This window comes from Mesoplodon bidens (genome assembly GCF_964165515.1).
Source record: "Mesoplodon bidens genome assembly, chromosome: 3".
Classification (NCBI taxonomy): domain Eukaryota; kingdom Metazoa; phylum Chordata; class Mammalia; order Artiodactyla; family Ziphiidae; genus Mesoplodon; species Mesoplodon bidens.
The window spans coordinates 178530613-178546829 of NC_138178.1; positions in this window are offsets into that span (position 1 = coordinate 178530613).

Below are 16217 nucleotides of genomic sequence, written 5' to 3' on the forward strand. Positions count from 1 at the left end.
GGCTGGCTGGCCCTCTCCCTGAGCGTGGCCTCTCAGTGTGGCCGGCTTGGGCTTCCTGGGAGCATGGCGGTCTCAGAGTAGTGGGATTATCCCATGGCAGCTCCCCAGTCCACGGTCACAGGGCCGAGCTTCTCACGACCCAGCCCAGGATGTCTGACAGCATCGTTTCCACTGCGTCCTATGGGCCAGAAAGTAAGTCCTGGCCACCCCAGATTCCGGGGTGGGGGGTACTTCCCAAGGGTAGGAGACCTGGGACACATGGTTTATAAGGGCCATCGTAAGAGACTAGCCATCACCCCCATAACTCTGTAGGGCAGTGCACTTCCCAGCCTTGGCCCGGCCACATAGTGTCCTGGAGGCCAGAGTGAGCATCCGCCAGAGAGCCCATCCTAGAAGCTGGGTCCATCCTGCCCAACAGCCAGGCGGGCCTCTTCCTCCACACACGCGGGACCCAGGGTGTGCTCCCTCCCTCGAACACAGGCCATTTCCTCCTGTGTTTGTGTGAAAAATGAGAACAAACCACAGAGCCTGCACAGCAGCGACCCAGACCAAGGAGGAGCCTTGCTCCCAGCCCCTCCGCCCACTGGCTGGGCTGGCCCCAGGAAGCTGCAGCTCAGATGCAGGGAAGAACCAGCAACTCCACAGAGCATCATTTTGCTCACATTTGGGGGGAAGTAGCATTTGACATTGATGCAGGCTGAGACAGCTTGCAGTGTAGATTGCAGAACACGTGTGCCTTCAGAATGTCAGCAAGGTGCCACCCCTGCAGGAAGCAGCCTGGCAGTTCCTCAGGCGGTTAAACATAGAGTTACTGGGTGACCCAGCAGTTCTGCTCCCGGGTGTCTATCCAAGGCTTCGAAACGGACTCAGACAGATACTGGCAGTATTCACAATAGCAGAAGGTCAGAGCAAGCCGTGTCCATCAGCTGATGACCAGATAAACAGTGTGGTCTAGCCACACAGAAGAATGTGACTCAGCCATAAAGAGAAATGAAATGTTTCATTGCAGCACTATTTAAAATAGCCAAGACATGGAAGCACCTAAATGTCCATCAACAGAAGAGTGGATAAAGAAGGTTGGTACCTATATACGGTGGAATATTACTCAGCCATAAAAAAGAAGGAAATAATGCCATTTGCAGCAACATGAACAGACCTAGAGATGATCATACTGAGTGAAGTAAGTCAGAAACAAAAAGACAAATACCATATGGTATCACTTATGTGTGGAATCTAAAAAATGGTACAGGGACTTCCCTCGTGGCTCAGTGGTTGGGAATCTGCCTGCCAATGCAGGGGACATGGGTTCGAGCCCTGGTCCGGGAAGATCCCAGATGCCGTGGAGCAACTAAGCCCGTGCGCCACAACTACTGCCCCTGTGTGCCACAACTACTGAAGCCCGCGTGCCTAGAGCCCATGCTCCACAACAAGAGAAGCCACTGCAATGAGAAGCCTGTGCACCGCAACGAAGAGCAGCCCCCACTCACTACAACTAAAGAAAAGCCCTCCCTGGTGGCGCAGTGGGTGAGAGTCCGCCTGCCGATGCAGGGGACACGGGTTCATGCCCTGGTCTGGGAAGATCCCACATGCCGCAGAGCGGCTGGGCCCGTGAACCATGGCCACTGAGCCTGCGCGTCTGGAGCCTGTGCTCCGCAACGGGAGAGGCCACAACAGTGAGAGGCCCGCGTACCGCAAAAAAAAAGAGAAAAGCCCGCGTACAGCAACGAAGACCCAACGCAGGCAAAAACAAACAAACAAACAAAAGGTACAAATGAACTTATTTACAAAACAAATAGAATCACAGATGTAGAAAGCAAACATGGTTACCACGGGGGATGGGGGGAGGGATGAATTGGGAGATTGGGACTGACATATACACTCTACTATTTATAAAATAGATAACTAATAAGGACCTATTGTACAGCACAGGGAACTCTACTCAGTACTCTGTAATGACCTATGTGGGAAAGAATCTAATAGAGTGGGTATATGTATATGTGTAACTGAATCACTTTGCTGTACACCTGAAAGTAACACAACACTGTAAATCAAGTATGCTTCAATAAAAATTTTTTTAAAGAATGAAATTCTGACACGTGCTGCCACACTGAGGAGCCTTGAAGACGTCATGCTGAGTGAAAGAAGACAGACAAGAGGTCCCATGTTATATGATCCATTTATATGAAACGTCCAGAATAGGTAAATCCATAGGGACAGGAAGCAGATTAGGGGTTGCCAGGAGCTGGGGGAGGGGAGAACAGGGAGTGAGTGCTTAATGGGGACAGAGTTCCTTTCTGGGTGATGAGAATGCTGTGGAACCAGGGAGACTGGTGGCTACACACACTGTGAACGTGCTAAATGCTACCGAAGTGTACAAGGTAAGATGGTTGATGTGAATTTCAGTTCACTTTTTTTAAAGAAGCAAAAATACACCAGTGAGACCGTTCCGGAGCATTCCACGCTGGCCGTGGACACCAGGCCCGTCGGCTCCAGTCCCGGGGCCCTTTGTGGTAGGTCGGGACCAGGCCCCTGCAGCCTAGCCATGGGCCTGGGGACAGGGGGCACGGTGGGGGTCTGGAGGGAGGCCTGGCAGGGCGTTCCTCAGAGGCGGAGGGCCCGGAAAGGCAGAGGGAGTGAGCCGTGTGTCCGGAGGACTCGCTGGGGGCGGGCAGCGCGGAACCGGGGCTCGGAGGGCGTTAGGACGAGAACGGCGCGGTCGAGGGGGGCCGGGCTGCGGGGTGGCCCGCTGACGAGGCGCTGTTCGCAGAGACCCGAGGATCCAGGAGCACGAGGAGGACGGGATGGAAGAGGGTGCCACGGCCCACGGGGCAGCCAGCCGGGCTGTGCTGGGCCCCTCAGAGGGCACCGGGAGCCGTGGAAGGTCCCAGATGGGCGCGGTGGTCAGTCTCTGCCCCTGGAAGGGCGCTGTGGCCGCCCGGCTGGGGGAGCGTGAGGCCAGCGGGAGGGACCTGGGCCGTCGTCCAGAGCGGGGTGCGCAGGTGGGTGGCCTTGGGCCCCATCGGGGCAGGTGCAGGCGGAGGTGTCTGCCTGGGGGACAGCTCGTGGGGGCCGGGGCCCGAGCCATGAGGAGCCTCTGAAAAGCCGCCTCTGGGTTTGGGAATGAGGGGGCTTTGGAGACCCCGCCGAGCCGCGTCCAGGGGCGCTCGGGTGCACCCGGGTGAGCGCGGGCCAGTGCGTGTGGAGACCCTCACCCTGAGCGTCAGTGCCCCCGGCTGCCGGGACCGGCTGCTGCGAGCTTGGTGGCTTGAACCGGCACAGACTGGTTATCCTACAGCTGTGAAGGCGGAAGCCCTAGCGGGCCTCCCTGGGCTGAAGCCGAGGCCCGGGCAGGGCTGCCTTCCGGGGGCTCCAGGGGAGAACCCTTTCCTGGCCTCTAACAGCTTCTGGAAGCGGCCACACGCCTTGGCTCCCGGCCCCTCCTCCACCTTCCCGGCCAGCAGCCAGCAGTCCTGTTCTCTCTAGGGCTCTGCCTCCCGCTGTGACATCTCTACTCTGGACCCCCTGCCGTCCCCCAACAAGGACCCTGTGACGACACCGGCCTCCCCTAAGACCCTGGACCCCCTACCTCAGGGTCCTTCACTTAACCGCGCCTTTGCTGTGTAAGGTTCCCCATTGGAGGGTTCTGGGGGTACGGACGGGGTGGACCCGAGAGCCAGGGCGGGGTCCCGGGTGGGATTCGGTCTGCTGGGCCGCGGCAGGACTGGGGGAAACTCCTGGTGGCCGCCGCCTCCCCTTCCTCTGTAAGAGGCAGGGACGAGGTCATCTACCAAGAGCGGGGCGGGCGGAGAGGGTGGCTGCACGTGGTCCCCGTGGCGTCGGGGGCCTGGAGTCCCGGTCGCCCGGTGAGTGGGGCTTCCTGCTGGCACAAGGCTGGAGGAGGCCCTCGGACGGTGCCCAGCAGCCTGGGCAAGTGGACAGGTGGACATGGGCTTCCTCCAGGGCTCAGCCTTTGCCCAGAGGGGGTGACGGGGAGCCCGTGGGTCCAGAGAGGTGAGGATGCTGGTCAGGGAGTCCCTGATGCGCCAGGCCCCAGGGATGGAGGCTGGTGAGGACCGAAGGGGCTGGCGGGCAGTGGGAAGCGGGGGAGTCGGGCTGGGCGTCCAAAAGAGGCGCGGAACTCAAGCCTGGACGCAGGCTGAGCCAGAGGGCAGTCGGGGAGGGTCAAGGTCAGGGGCGTGGGCGTGGGAGCCTGCTGGCTGGCGGCAGAAGTGGGTGCAGAGGAAGCCTGAGGACGGGGCCCGAGTGAGGGGTTGGGCGGGGCTCCAGGGGTGACACTGATGAGCTACAGGGGTGTAGCAGACACCAGGCCCGGAGGGATAGTGATACCCCGAAAGCAGGGAGTGGGCAGGGGAGGAGAGGGCCTGGGGCATCTGGCAGCGGGCTGGATTCACGCCACCTGGTGACTGATGACGAGCTGCCCCCAGGTGTGTGTTTGCAGGGGCGGCGCCCCACCCTCTGCATCTCTGCAGCCAGGAGCAAAGGGCATCCAGGCTGGGCACCCGTGGGTCTGCCACGCTAAGCAAAAGGGCTGAGGGCCCAGGCGCAGTAAGGCTACCTTCTGGGGCTAAAGCTCTCACCTTTTGAGGTCCTCGGGGGGGTGCCAGGGGCAGCAACAGAAAGCAGGGGCCATGCAAAACCCCTGATCCTTCTGGGCACCTGGGGAAGCCTTTCCTTTTTTTTATGGCCACGCCGCACCGCGTGCAGCATCTTAGTTCCCCAACCAGGGATTGAACCCGGGGCCGCGGCAGTGAGAGCGCCGAGTCTAACCACTGGGCCGCCAGGGAAGTCCCAAGAAGCCTTTTCTTTTCACCTGAGTTAGGGAGTTTTAGTGATGGTTAAGTGTTTCTTGTTTGTGCTGGATTTTTAGTTTCATTTGGTTTGAGTGTTTTGCTCTTTTTCAAGTTGTTTTTCAAAATGATGCACATAACACAGCAAAAGGAAAAAGAAAAATGTTAAATATTAGTGCAAGACTCATACACAAAACTACCAGTCCTCAGCCCACCCCTCTCCACAGTTGGACCCCCCCAGAGGCGGCCACTGTCAACCCTTCAGGCTGATTCTTTTGATGTTTCCCCTCCAAGTGTCTCTGCTCACGCGGCCATTTCTTGATTTATTGGTTGTGGGCATTTTCCTCTGACTGCATTGGTCAGGCCAGCTCGGCCACAGGCAACCAGGAGAGCCGCCAGAATAGCTCCAACAGCGTGGGGTCGGCAGTCTCCGACGAGAAGTCTGGAAGGAGGAGGCCCCAAAGCCTTCCATAGAGCGTGTCCCCCTGGCACAGCAGGTCAGCCCCTACTCAACCTCATGATCTCAACATGGCTGCTGTGGCCCAGGCATCACCTACAGGCGCAGTGGCATCAGTAAAGGGGAGGAGAGTCTCTTTGCAGATTAGGAGGAAACGCTTGCCCAGAAGCCCCCATTGTGAGGACCAGTGACCATTCACCTCTAAGATCTGGGCCAGGGTGTGGGGGGCACAGTGCCTTCCCTGAGCACACCCCAGGGAGGGTGAACGCCCCCAACCCCAGGCTAGGACTGTGAAGAGGGGGTGAGGCGGGAGGGGGTGGACATGGGAGAGGTGTCCACTGCCTCAGGCTTGCGGCCCTGGAGGGTTCCACACCCGCACGTCCCCTTCCTTCTCTCCCAGTGCGTCCCCCTCAGGATGGCCAGCTGAGTCAGTGCCGGGTGTCACTGTCCTTGATGAGAGGGTGCGCCCCGCAGCATCTCAGGTGCATTCTGGTTACCCGTCCTGCCACAGGTAATTCTGATTTTCTGATTTAACCCCTGCCTTTTCCTCCTTTCCTTCCGTGATGTTGAATTTTATGTGTGGACTTGGCTGGGCTACGGGCATCCAGGTTTTTGCTGGGACTTTCTTCTGGGGTCTCTGCTTGAGAGTAACATCTGAACGGGTGGCCTGAGTCAAGCAGGTGCCCTCCCCTTGCGGGTGGGCCTCGTCCAGTCCTGGAGGCCTCAACAAAGCAGAAGTGAGTGACGCAGGATCCGCTCTCCTGGCCCGACGGACTCCAGCTCGGACAGCGGTCTCCTGCCTTTGGACACAGACTCAGGCAGGACCTCACACCTCCGGCTCCCCTGGGTCTCCAGCTGGCCGGCTGCAGAGCTGGGGACTTGTCAGCCTCCATAACTGTGCGTGAGCCAATTCCTCATAATAAATGGGTATATATTTCCGTCCTACTTTACACTTCTATATATAACACATACTCACATATGTGTTCTGTTTCTCTGGAGAACCTGTTGCCCCTGCCAAGGTCAATGCCCCGGTTGTCCTGCAATTGGTCTGTCTTGGTGGCAGCTCCCCGGGGCCCTCCTCCTTTCGCCCTGGGCTGGTGCTTCCTCCTCCAGGACCCAGGGGTCTCCTGTCTCCCAGATGAGTTCCATCCCCGGGTCGCTGGCCCCATGCCTTCCCCTTCCCTGGTTCCCTTCCTCATTTCGCTGGTCCACGTCCTCCCCGTCCTCGAAATGCCTCGTGAAAGCTGATCAGTGAGGACCTTCACGTGTGTGGAAATGTCACCAGCCCCTCACCCTGATGGATGCCTGACCAGATGGGTAATTCTAGTAGGAGTGTCATTTTCCCACGGCAAAGCTTCCAGCATCAGGCTGACCGCTGAGCCGCCGTGCCTTTCTAGTCCCTGACCATTTGTGGGGAGCTCCTTTCCCTCTGCAGCCATTTGGGTCCCCAGCTTCCGTAATATCCTGGGTTTCTCAATCCTTGGCCAAGTAAGCAGTGACCATTTCAGTCTGGAAACAGGTGCCCTTCCGTTTGGGAAATCTTCGTATTGTTTCTTTGATCATTTTTTCCTTCCATTTTCTCTCTTCTGTCTAGAACTCCGGTTAGTTGGATGTTCGATTATGTGAACGAGCCCCTAATTTTCTTTTTTTTAAAAATTTATTTATTTTATTTATTTATTTTTGGCTATGCTGGGTCTTCGTTGCTGTGCGCAGGCTTTGTGTAGTTGTGGCGAGCGGGGGCTACTCTTTGTTGCGGTGCGCGGGCTTCTCATTGCGGTGTCTTCTCTTGTTATGGAGCACGGGCTCTAGGCTCATGGGCTTCAGTAGTTGCAGCACATGGGCTCAGTAGTTGTGGCTGGCGGGCTCTAGAGCACAGGCTCAGTAGTTGTGGCGCACGGGCTTAGTTGCTCTGCAGCATGTGGGCTCTTCCCGGGCCAGGGATTGAACCCGTGTCCCCTGCATTGGCAGGCAGACTCTCAACCACTGTGCCACCAGGGAAGTCCCCTCCCCTAATTTTCTTAACTTTCCTCTTTATTTATGTCTCTTTGTCTTTACAGGAGAGTTTCTCAGTTTTATCTTTCAGTCCATCTGTCTTTTCCATGTTTCTCCCGTTGTATCTTTAACCTGATGGGGGCTGTTCTCTCTCCTGCTTCCATGTCTTCCCCCCGAATGTGGGTACAGTTGGGTTTTTCTGGCCCACGCTCACTCTCTCTGTTTCCTTTAATTCGGGGGCTGGGGGCACCCCGTCTGTGTCTGGGTGGGTGTGTTGTCAACTGGGGGGGCCGCGCTGCAAACTGTCGAACCAGCCCCCTGGTGGGGCCCCCAGGTTTCAGTGCCTGGGGGTCCTTTCTGTGGGCCTCTCGGTGTCTCTCTCCAAAGGGGAGCCCTGGGCCCCCGGCCTGGGCACAGAGCAGAGTGACCTGCGGACGCCCGGGGTGGGTCTGTCTTCAAGCTTCCTTCTCCACCCTGCTACCCTCCATAGACTGCTGCACCAGCATTAGCCTGTTTCATCGCTCTGGTTTGGCTTTCTTTTTTTTTTTTTTTTTTTGGCCTCGCTGTGTGGCATATGGGATCTTAGTCCCCGGACCAGACCAGGGATCGGACCCAGGACCCCTGCATTGTAAGTGCAGAGTCTTAACCACTGGACCGCCAGGGAAGTCCATCATTGCTGTGGTTTTGAGTGCATCTTCATACCTGGTTCTATAGGCTTTTTTGCTTTTTTTCAGAATTAACTTACTTATCATTGACGTTTTTTCCTTATAAATGTTAGAACAAGTGTGACAAAACCAGTGGCAGGAAGGTGAATTGGGGTGGCATCAGGTCTGCAGTCACCTGGGAGAGACTCAGGGTCTGCACGGCTCCCCGTGTGCCCAGACGGAGCAGATCTCCTCGTCTCTCCGGATCGCCTACGTCCAGACTTCCTCTCTGCCGGCTTACCCACTCCTGCATAGTTTCCCTCCTACTGGGAACACTGCCCTGCTTTCTATCAGGATTCTGCTGGCTTACCGCCATGGGAAGGAGTGCCACTGATTTACAAACACTGAAACGTGAAATGTGTACATTCAGAAGAGAATGAAAAATGTCTTTGTGTAAAGTACAGTTTAAAGAATAATAGTAAAATAGACACGCAGGAGCCAGATCACGGAATATAGCACATTTCTGGTGCCCAGGAAGCTGTGGGGGGAGGGCCCTGCCCCCAGCAAGGTAACTTCCTCCAGACAATGTAGACTGTCCACCGCCTCTTCTGAACCTGTCAGCCTTCAGTGTGTGTCCCCCGAGCTATAGTCTCTTTTGTTTGGACGAACTGCTCACCTGGAGGCACCAGAAGAGAAGCCGAGCAGAGCCATGGGGTCCAGGTCTGGCCTCAGCCTCCCTGAGGGATTTTAGGAACTGTTCTGGGGCCATCAGTGGGCAGGGACACAGGTGACCTAGGGGTGTCCAGGCCCCCCACAGGCGGGGCATCTGGCCGGGGGTTGGGCTGTCCTGTATTTCTGCTTCTGAACCCACCAGGGCCGTCTCCCGGTCCTCCGGCACAGGTCAGATGGGCCAAAGGAGACACTCCTGGGGAAGCCCCATCCTCAGCTACCCCCGAGGTGCCATCTCTTGCGTCACACTGTCTGACCTGGAAGGCTGACTGTTCCGGGGGCACGGTTGTCCTGCAGACCTCTCCCTTCAGAACCCCCTGTGCACTCCCCTCTCCCCAGCGCCTGACTTAGATGCCGGAGGTCTGTCTGCCTGGTCTGTCTGTTTCTTGGTTTACTCATTTTGATGGAGCACATCCTTCAGTAGCTGCTTGAGACACAGTGCGTGCATGGAAGAGACATTTTAACACCTTGCATGTCTGAGAAGTTTTTTTGTTTGTTTGTTTGTTACACGGGCCTCTCACTGTTGTGGCCTCTCCCCTTGTGGAGCACAGGCTCCGGACGCACAGGCTCAGTGGCTATGGCTCACGTTCCCAGCTGCTCCGCGGCATGCGGGATCTTCCCGGACTGGGGCACGAACTCGTGTCCCCTGCGTCGGCAGGCGGACTCTCAACCACTGCGCCACCAGGGAAGCCCTGAGAAGTTTTTATTAAACCCTCACACTTGAATGATAGCTTGGGCAGGTATAGAATTCTAGGTTGGAAATCACTTTCCTCCAGCACTTCATAGGTACTGATTCCTTGTCCACTTACCTCCAGGGTGGCTGCTTTCATTTCTCAAGCCATTCTGAGGCCTCTGTGGGGACCTAATAATATATGTTAATTTGGAGAATGTCCCATTTGTACTAGAAAAGAGTGTGCCTCGGGCTTCCCTGGTGGCGCAGTGGTTGAGAGTCCACCTGCTGATGCATGGGACACGGATTCGTGCCCCGGTCCGGGAAGATCCCACATGCCACGGAGCGGCTGGGCCCGTGAGCCATGGCCGCTGAGCCTGCGCATCCAGAGCCTGTGCTCCGCAACGGGAGAGGCCACAACAGTGAGAGGCCCGTGTACCGCAAAAAAAAAAAAAAAAAAAAGTGTGCCTCTTTCTATTTCTTGTGTTATCCACACAGTCCACGACTTTGCTTGTGATGCTTGAGCTGTCCGTGTCTGAGAGGGGAGTTGGAGGGTTTCCATCTCCAACCACCGTTGTTGGGTCAGTTGTCACCTATTGTTTTCTGTCTTCTGAGGCTATGATTTTTTTGTTTTTTGGGTTTTAAAAAAATATTTTTTTGTTTGGTTGCACCAGATCTTAGTTGTGGCAGGCGGGTTCCTTAGTTGCGACTCGCCAGCTCCTTACTTGCGGCAGATGGGCTCCTTAGTTGTGGCATGTGGGATCTAGTTCCCTGACCAGGGATCGAACCCGGGCCCCCTGCGCTGGGAGCAAGGAGTCTTAACCACTGCACCACCAGGGAAGTCTCTGAGGTTATGTTGTAGTTGAATACATGTATGTTTTTGATCTGCTGTTTATCTCACAAAGACTGGATCCTGCTGTCTCCTAATCTAAAATGGTTACAACAATCAATTTTATGTCAGGTATAATAACCACCAAAAAAAGAAACAAAACGCAAAAAAACAAGCAGAGAGCCTTGTTCCTGTTCACTGAAGAACCACCGATGAGCGACCACCTCCACAAGGACCACACTCCAGTCCTGGTCCACAGAAGATATATGGTCGGGCAAACTCAAGACAGCCGGGAGGGAGAACCTGAGGATGAAGAGGCTCAAGACACATGCCAGCGGTCACAATGCGTGGGCCTCGTTGGCCTCTTCGTCAGGCCAGCTGTACAAACACCGTTCCTAACAGCGTCCAGGAGCCTGGAGCCCTGAGAGGTTCTCTGTGCTGACGGCATTGTAGCTACATTCTGGGAATACAGCTGAAGTATGAAGTGACGCCGGGGATCTACTCAGAACAGCCAGGTTGGAGGAGGCATGAGAGGACGGGGGTGGGGGGGGCCTAGGTGCCCTGGGGACGTGCAGGACGGGCAGGAGGGGGTAGTGTGGAAACACTGTGCCCCACGGACCTCCCCACCGAGTCCTCAGCTTTTTTTTTTTTTTCGCCACCCCGCACGGCGTGCGGGATCTAGTTCCCTGACCAGGGATTGAACCCTCGCCCCCTGCAGTGGACGCGCGGAGGCTTAACCACTGGACCACCAGGGAAGTCCCCCGAGTCCTCATCTTCAATGAAGGCAAATCCTCAGACTTTGTGTCTCAGAAGCGTCCCCGCCTCCACGTTTCTCCTGGGAATCGCGAACCTGCTGACGTTTCCCCATCCTTCATCCTCCGCTGTGTCGTCAGGGTGGCCTTCATCCCTCCCAAGTCCGTGCCTCTACCTGGTTCTCTCTGAGCCCTGGCTCCTGCCTCCGGCTTCCTGAGCCCCCGCCCTTTGGGCTTCTCTGTGAAGCCCCCTCCGGTCAGTCATTCCGCCCAGAACAGCCGGGCCCCGTGGCTTCTTTTTCCGCCTCGGCCTGGACGCCCGGGTTCCACCACAGAGTTTGCGGAGCTGGGAGGGGGGTCTCCCTACCCTGCCCGCGGGGCCCACCAGGGCCCCGACCAGCAGCCCAGCCCCTCCTGCCTGCCTCCGCCCATCCTAAGCCCCCAAAGACCCTGCGCCCTCCGGCCACTGCCCCTGCCCATCCCCGCCCCGTGCTGGCGCTAATCTGGGGCTCAGTGCTGGGGGCGGCCCTACACCTGAACCTCAGGTGCCCAGACTCCTCACTGGGGTCCGCCAGGATGCGGGGAGGGGGTGCCTGCTGTCCACGACCCTTACTGATGCCGCCCAGGGTGCCCGTGGCAGCCCCTCGGTCACTGGCCATTCCCTGCTTACAGCTGAGCCGACGTGCAGGTGACACCACTGCTCCTTTACTACACCATGGCCCACGCACCCAGGTGGGACTCGATGTGGCCCCGGGGCGGGGGTGTGGTCACGTGAGGGCTGCCTGCCCGCCCCCCGCCCCCTGCTTCCCCCTGGGGCACGGCATAGGCTGGACTCTCAGACCCCCAGCCGTGGCAGGGTCTCCCCGGGACAGAGTGGCCCGTGCAGGCCAGAGACGAGCTGAGCTGGGGCCGTGGGACAGCACCAGGCCCACTGGCCAGAGTCCCCTGGCCGGTCTCAGAGGTTGCTGGGGGCCCTTCTGGGGAGGCAGGGGGAGTTGGGGCAGGGCCTGGGCCGGACCCCGAGGCCCACAGGCAGGTGGAGAGCGCGGCGGCGGCGTGCGGGGCCCCAGCTCTGACCTCGCTCTGGCCCCCACACAGTGCTGGCTCCTGGACGTGCACCGTCCTGTGGACGTGCCGGCGTCACCCTGCGCCGGTGGCTGGACCGAGGCCCCACATTCCCAACCTCTAGGCGCCCCTGGGTCTCGAAGGGAAACAGCTCAGCCAGGAGCCCCGGGAACGCGCAAGCCCCACTGCAGCCGAGCCGCCCGGAAAGCACGAGCCCGGGAACAATGTGACAGGCTTTCCCGCTGAGGAGAAAATAGAGTTTAATAGAATGTGATTTCCTGCGTTTGTGCCCTCGACTGAGGGGTGGGTCACACAAGACCTCCCACAAAGGGGAGCTTCTAGCCAAGTCAGCCATGTAGGTGCCCCAGGGCTGTAGGTGCCCCGGGCCTCTAGGGGCCCCAGGGCTCTAGGGCCCCCAGGGCTGTAGGGGCCCCAGGGCCAGGCGAGGGTCCACCCGCCGTCCTCCACGCCCCTGCCTTCCCGAGCTTCAGCTCCAACCCCAGCAGCCTGGATATGTTCGGAGGCGCCGGAGCTGTTCAGGCGGCAGCAGGGCTGGGAGAGGACTGGGGGACTTCCTGGAGGAGGGGACCTCAGACAGAGTGCTAACAGCTAAGCAGGAGCCAGTCAGGAGGGCCACGAAGAGAGCTGCTCAGGGGACAGAGGGTCCAGGGGCAGAGCAGACGGGGTGCCACGGGGAGGGCAGGCCTGCTCCTGGGTGGAGGGGAGCGGGTTCCAGGGCGCGGTAGCAGCAGCCATGTCTGGGCTCCTTCCATCTTCTGGGTGAAGAGGGTGGGGTGGCCTGGGGGGCAGTCCTGGATATGGGGAAGCTTAGCGGTTAATGACCGACGAGGGACACCAGGGACTGAGGCTGAAGGTGCCAGGAGCGCACCCACAGGTCCTGGGTAACGTGCAGCCCTGGATGGCCCCGGTGGTCAGGCCCAGGGCTCGGGATGTCTGACCTACTCGGAGGGTGGGGACAGGATCCTGAGGGCACCCCTGGGGCCTATCCCTTCTCGAGAAGAGGTTTGTGGGCAGGGCCTCAGTGGAGGGGGTTTGACCCCTGCGCCCCACTGTGGGGCACGGGGGAGGCGCAGAGCAGGGCACCGGCATCTGGGACGGAGCTCTGGGCCCAGGCTCACCCTGAGGAGCCCTCTGGGCCGTGTGACAAGGACGCTGTCTCCACCCACCTCTACGCTTGAGGACAGGGCTGCCTGTCGGTCCCCCCTTCCCCTTGCTTCCCAGCTCTGATGCGTCCTCCAGGTCACTCAGCCTGTCAGGCCCTCCCCTGACCTCCATGTTTCAACCTTTCTCTGTCCCCAGGGCACAAGGACTCATGTGACCCTCGAGCAGCCCAGCCCACGGCCCCCCCGTGGCCACTTGCCTCTTGGTCTCTCCTGGGGGAGGCCCTGGCCGACCACCCTCCTGCCTTCACCTGAGGTTCCCGCCACTCCCACACCCAAACCCCACCACGGCCAGACCCCCTCCCTGGAGCTCTGGGGCCGCTCCGGTTCATGCTTTCCTCCCCTTAAGGGCCTAAAACACAGAGATGGTGGGACCGACCGCCCTGCTTTGGGGACACACGGCCCTTCTCTGCAGGCATCGATGACACCACTGCGGGGCGGGCCAGTGAGGCTGAGATGAGGCTTCACTAGGACATCCCACTGTGAGGCTGGTGGATGGTGGCCCGGCGGCTGCCCTCCGGATGCACGGGGCCTTGGTGCCAAGGCCTCGCTGCCCACGGCTGCCGTCTGCCCACGAGGGAGAGATGGAGCGCGGCAGGGGTGCAGAGGCCCCTTCCTGCAGCCACACGGCAGCCTGAGGCCCCTCCTGCCGGGCCTCCTGCCTCTCCTTCTTCCCCTGGGGGCAGGCACCCTGCATGGGGTCTGGCACCCCACTCCTCCGGCCCCCCACTTGATTCTTCACAGGTGCTTCCCTCCGGGATCTCGTCCACATCAGCTCCCCACTTGGCCTCTCAGATGGGATCAAGTTCAAGCCGCCGCCGCCTCTCCCGGACCTCGTGACCTCCAGCCAAGGAGGTCACCTCAGGCCAAGCCTCCAGGGTGGCACGGCTCCCCGCTTCCCCTGGTGGGTGCTCAGGCCCTTTGCGAATGCTCGCTGCCCTTTGTACAGCACCTACGATGTCCTGGCCCTGTGCTGGGTGTTCCCCATCTGACACCTCAAGTCTCTGTGCAAACCCCGGTGTTACAGCTGAGCTCAGAGGGGGTTGAGGCTTGCCCGAGGCTGCACAGGGGCTCGGCCAGCAGCCCAGCACCGCGGGGACACAGCCATGGTGGGCTTTGGGTGACAACTGTCCCCTGGGCTCCTCTGGCCTCAGGCAGCCAAGACCTCTGGGACCAGCTCCTCATGTTGAGTCCGCCATTTGAAATACCCACAGTGATTTTTCTGGTTGGGTTGGATTGAGTCGGGGAGGGTTTTGCAGGATGGGCCACAGGGGGGCTCAGAGGAAGGAACTGCAGCAGGTTCCAGAGGGCGCTGGGGAGAGGGCCGGGCTGGGGGGCTGGCCCAGAGAGCTCCGCACTGTGTGGCGGGAGAGCGGGCAGACTTCGGGCCGCGTGCGCCTTGGCTGTCATGCTGAGGACAGGGCGCCGTGCCTCTGGGGCCAGCGCCGTCTCCCATCCCCTCCCAGACCCCACTCTCGGTTGTGGGTGAGCACGTGACTGAGGCCCAGCCAGAGAGCTGCGCTGGGCTGACTGATGGGGCCCGGTGAATGGGCAACCTTGGGGCCCAGGGCACGACGGAAGTGGAGGCCTGGTGTGGCCCCAAGTGGACGGCCTGTCCACGATGGGCAGGACTGCATGGCAGAGCCCAGGTGAAGGAGGGAGGGGCGGCCTGGCCCAGGTGGGGAGCACGGGGGCCCCTGCTTCCCTCGCTGCCCCGCCGGGCCACAGTCCTGCTTCCCGGCCTGGATCCCAGTGGGCTCCCCTCCTCCTATAGGGAGCAGTGGGAGCCGGGTTTCCACCCTCCGGAGCTTGAGCCCCGCCTGATGCCGCTCTTAACCTCTTCAGGCCTGCAGCCCCTGCCAGGGATCAGAGGAAGAGCCGTGACCCGGGGAAGCACCCCTCTGCCAGAGGGTCTCTCTCCTCCTTTCCCTGCCCCTCCCCCAGCTCTACAGGATCTGATCTCACGAGCCCAGCCCCCACCAAGTCTTCCCCAAGAGGGGACATTCTGGCTTATCCACCCACCCTGCAGACAGGCAGACTGAGACCCAGAGGAAAGGGCTGAGCTGAGACCAGCTTCGTCCCCTGGTCCGGCTCGGAGCCCCCGACAGCGAGCCCAGGGTGGCTCTGGGCAGGTGGCCGTCGCCTCTGACCCCGGGCCCGGACGGCCTCTGTGTCTGGGCCTCGGCTCAGAGCGTTTCCTGCCCGCCAGCCCCAGCCCAGCCTCTCAGGAAGTGGCCGCCTCCTGAACAAAGAGGCCGGCGGACAATGGCCATTGAATTGGGCCGGGGCGCTCGCGCACGGACAGGCCACCAGCTGCCCGCACTGATAAGACGGCTCCGCAGGCTTGACCGGCTCCGGGATCCGCGGCAGGAGTTCAGAGCTGGCGCGGCCCCGCCCCGCGGACTGGGGGCCAATAGGGAGACGGCGCGCCCCGCCGGCCGCTCGGGGACCAATCCGGGAACTCACCGGGGAGCGTCCCCGCCCCTCCAAACGGCTCTGGCCCCGCCCGCGCCCGGCTGGACCCTGGGTGGGCCAACGAAGCCACGGTCTGGAAGGAGATTTTCCCCTCTAGAAGCGTCAGAAGTCGGCGCCTCGCTGCGCTTCCTTCGCCTACTTTGGGTGGAACAGCCCGGGAGGGTGGCCCGGCCGGCTTTCCCCGCACTCCCTGGCTCTCTGTGAGGGTCGCGGGCGGCTCGCTGTGCTCCGGGGGCAGCCTGGTCCTCACGCCTGCCTGAGGCACTCCTCCTCCGGAGGCGCCAGGACACGTGGTGAACATGGTGCAGCTCCGTGTGCGGAGGCCCGGCGCTGAGCCAGCTCCAAGAGACGAGCGGGGGCCCCTGCCCAGGCCTGAGCCGTGGAGCTGAGGTCAGGAGTCAGCCCTGCGCTGGCTCTGGAGGGCCCAGGTGCACCAGGTCATCACCCCCAGTCTGGGAAGCTCTGTGAAGAGGCAGGCACAGAACCGTAGTCAGGGAGTGTGGCAGGGTGTGTGTACGTCTGGGAAGGGGGTCACAGCATCTTCCAGAAGAAGCCTGGCCACCTGCAGGGGAGGAGCGGGGCTGAGAGGGGCAAGGCCTAGAGGTTTGGGAGAAC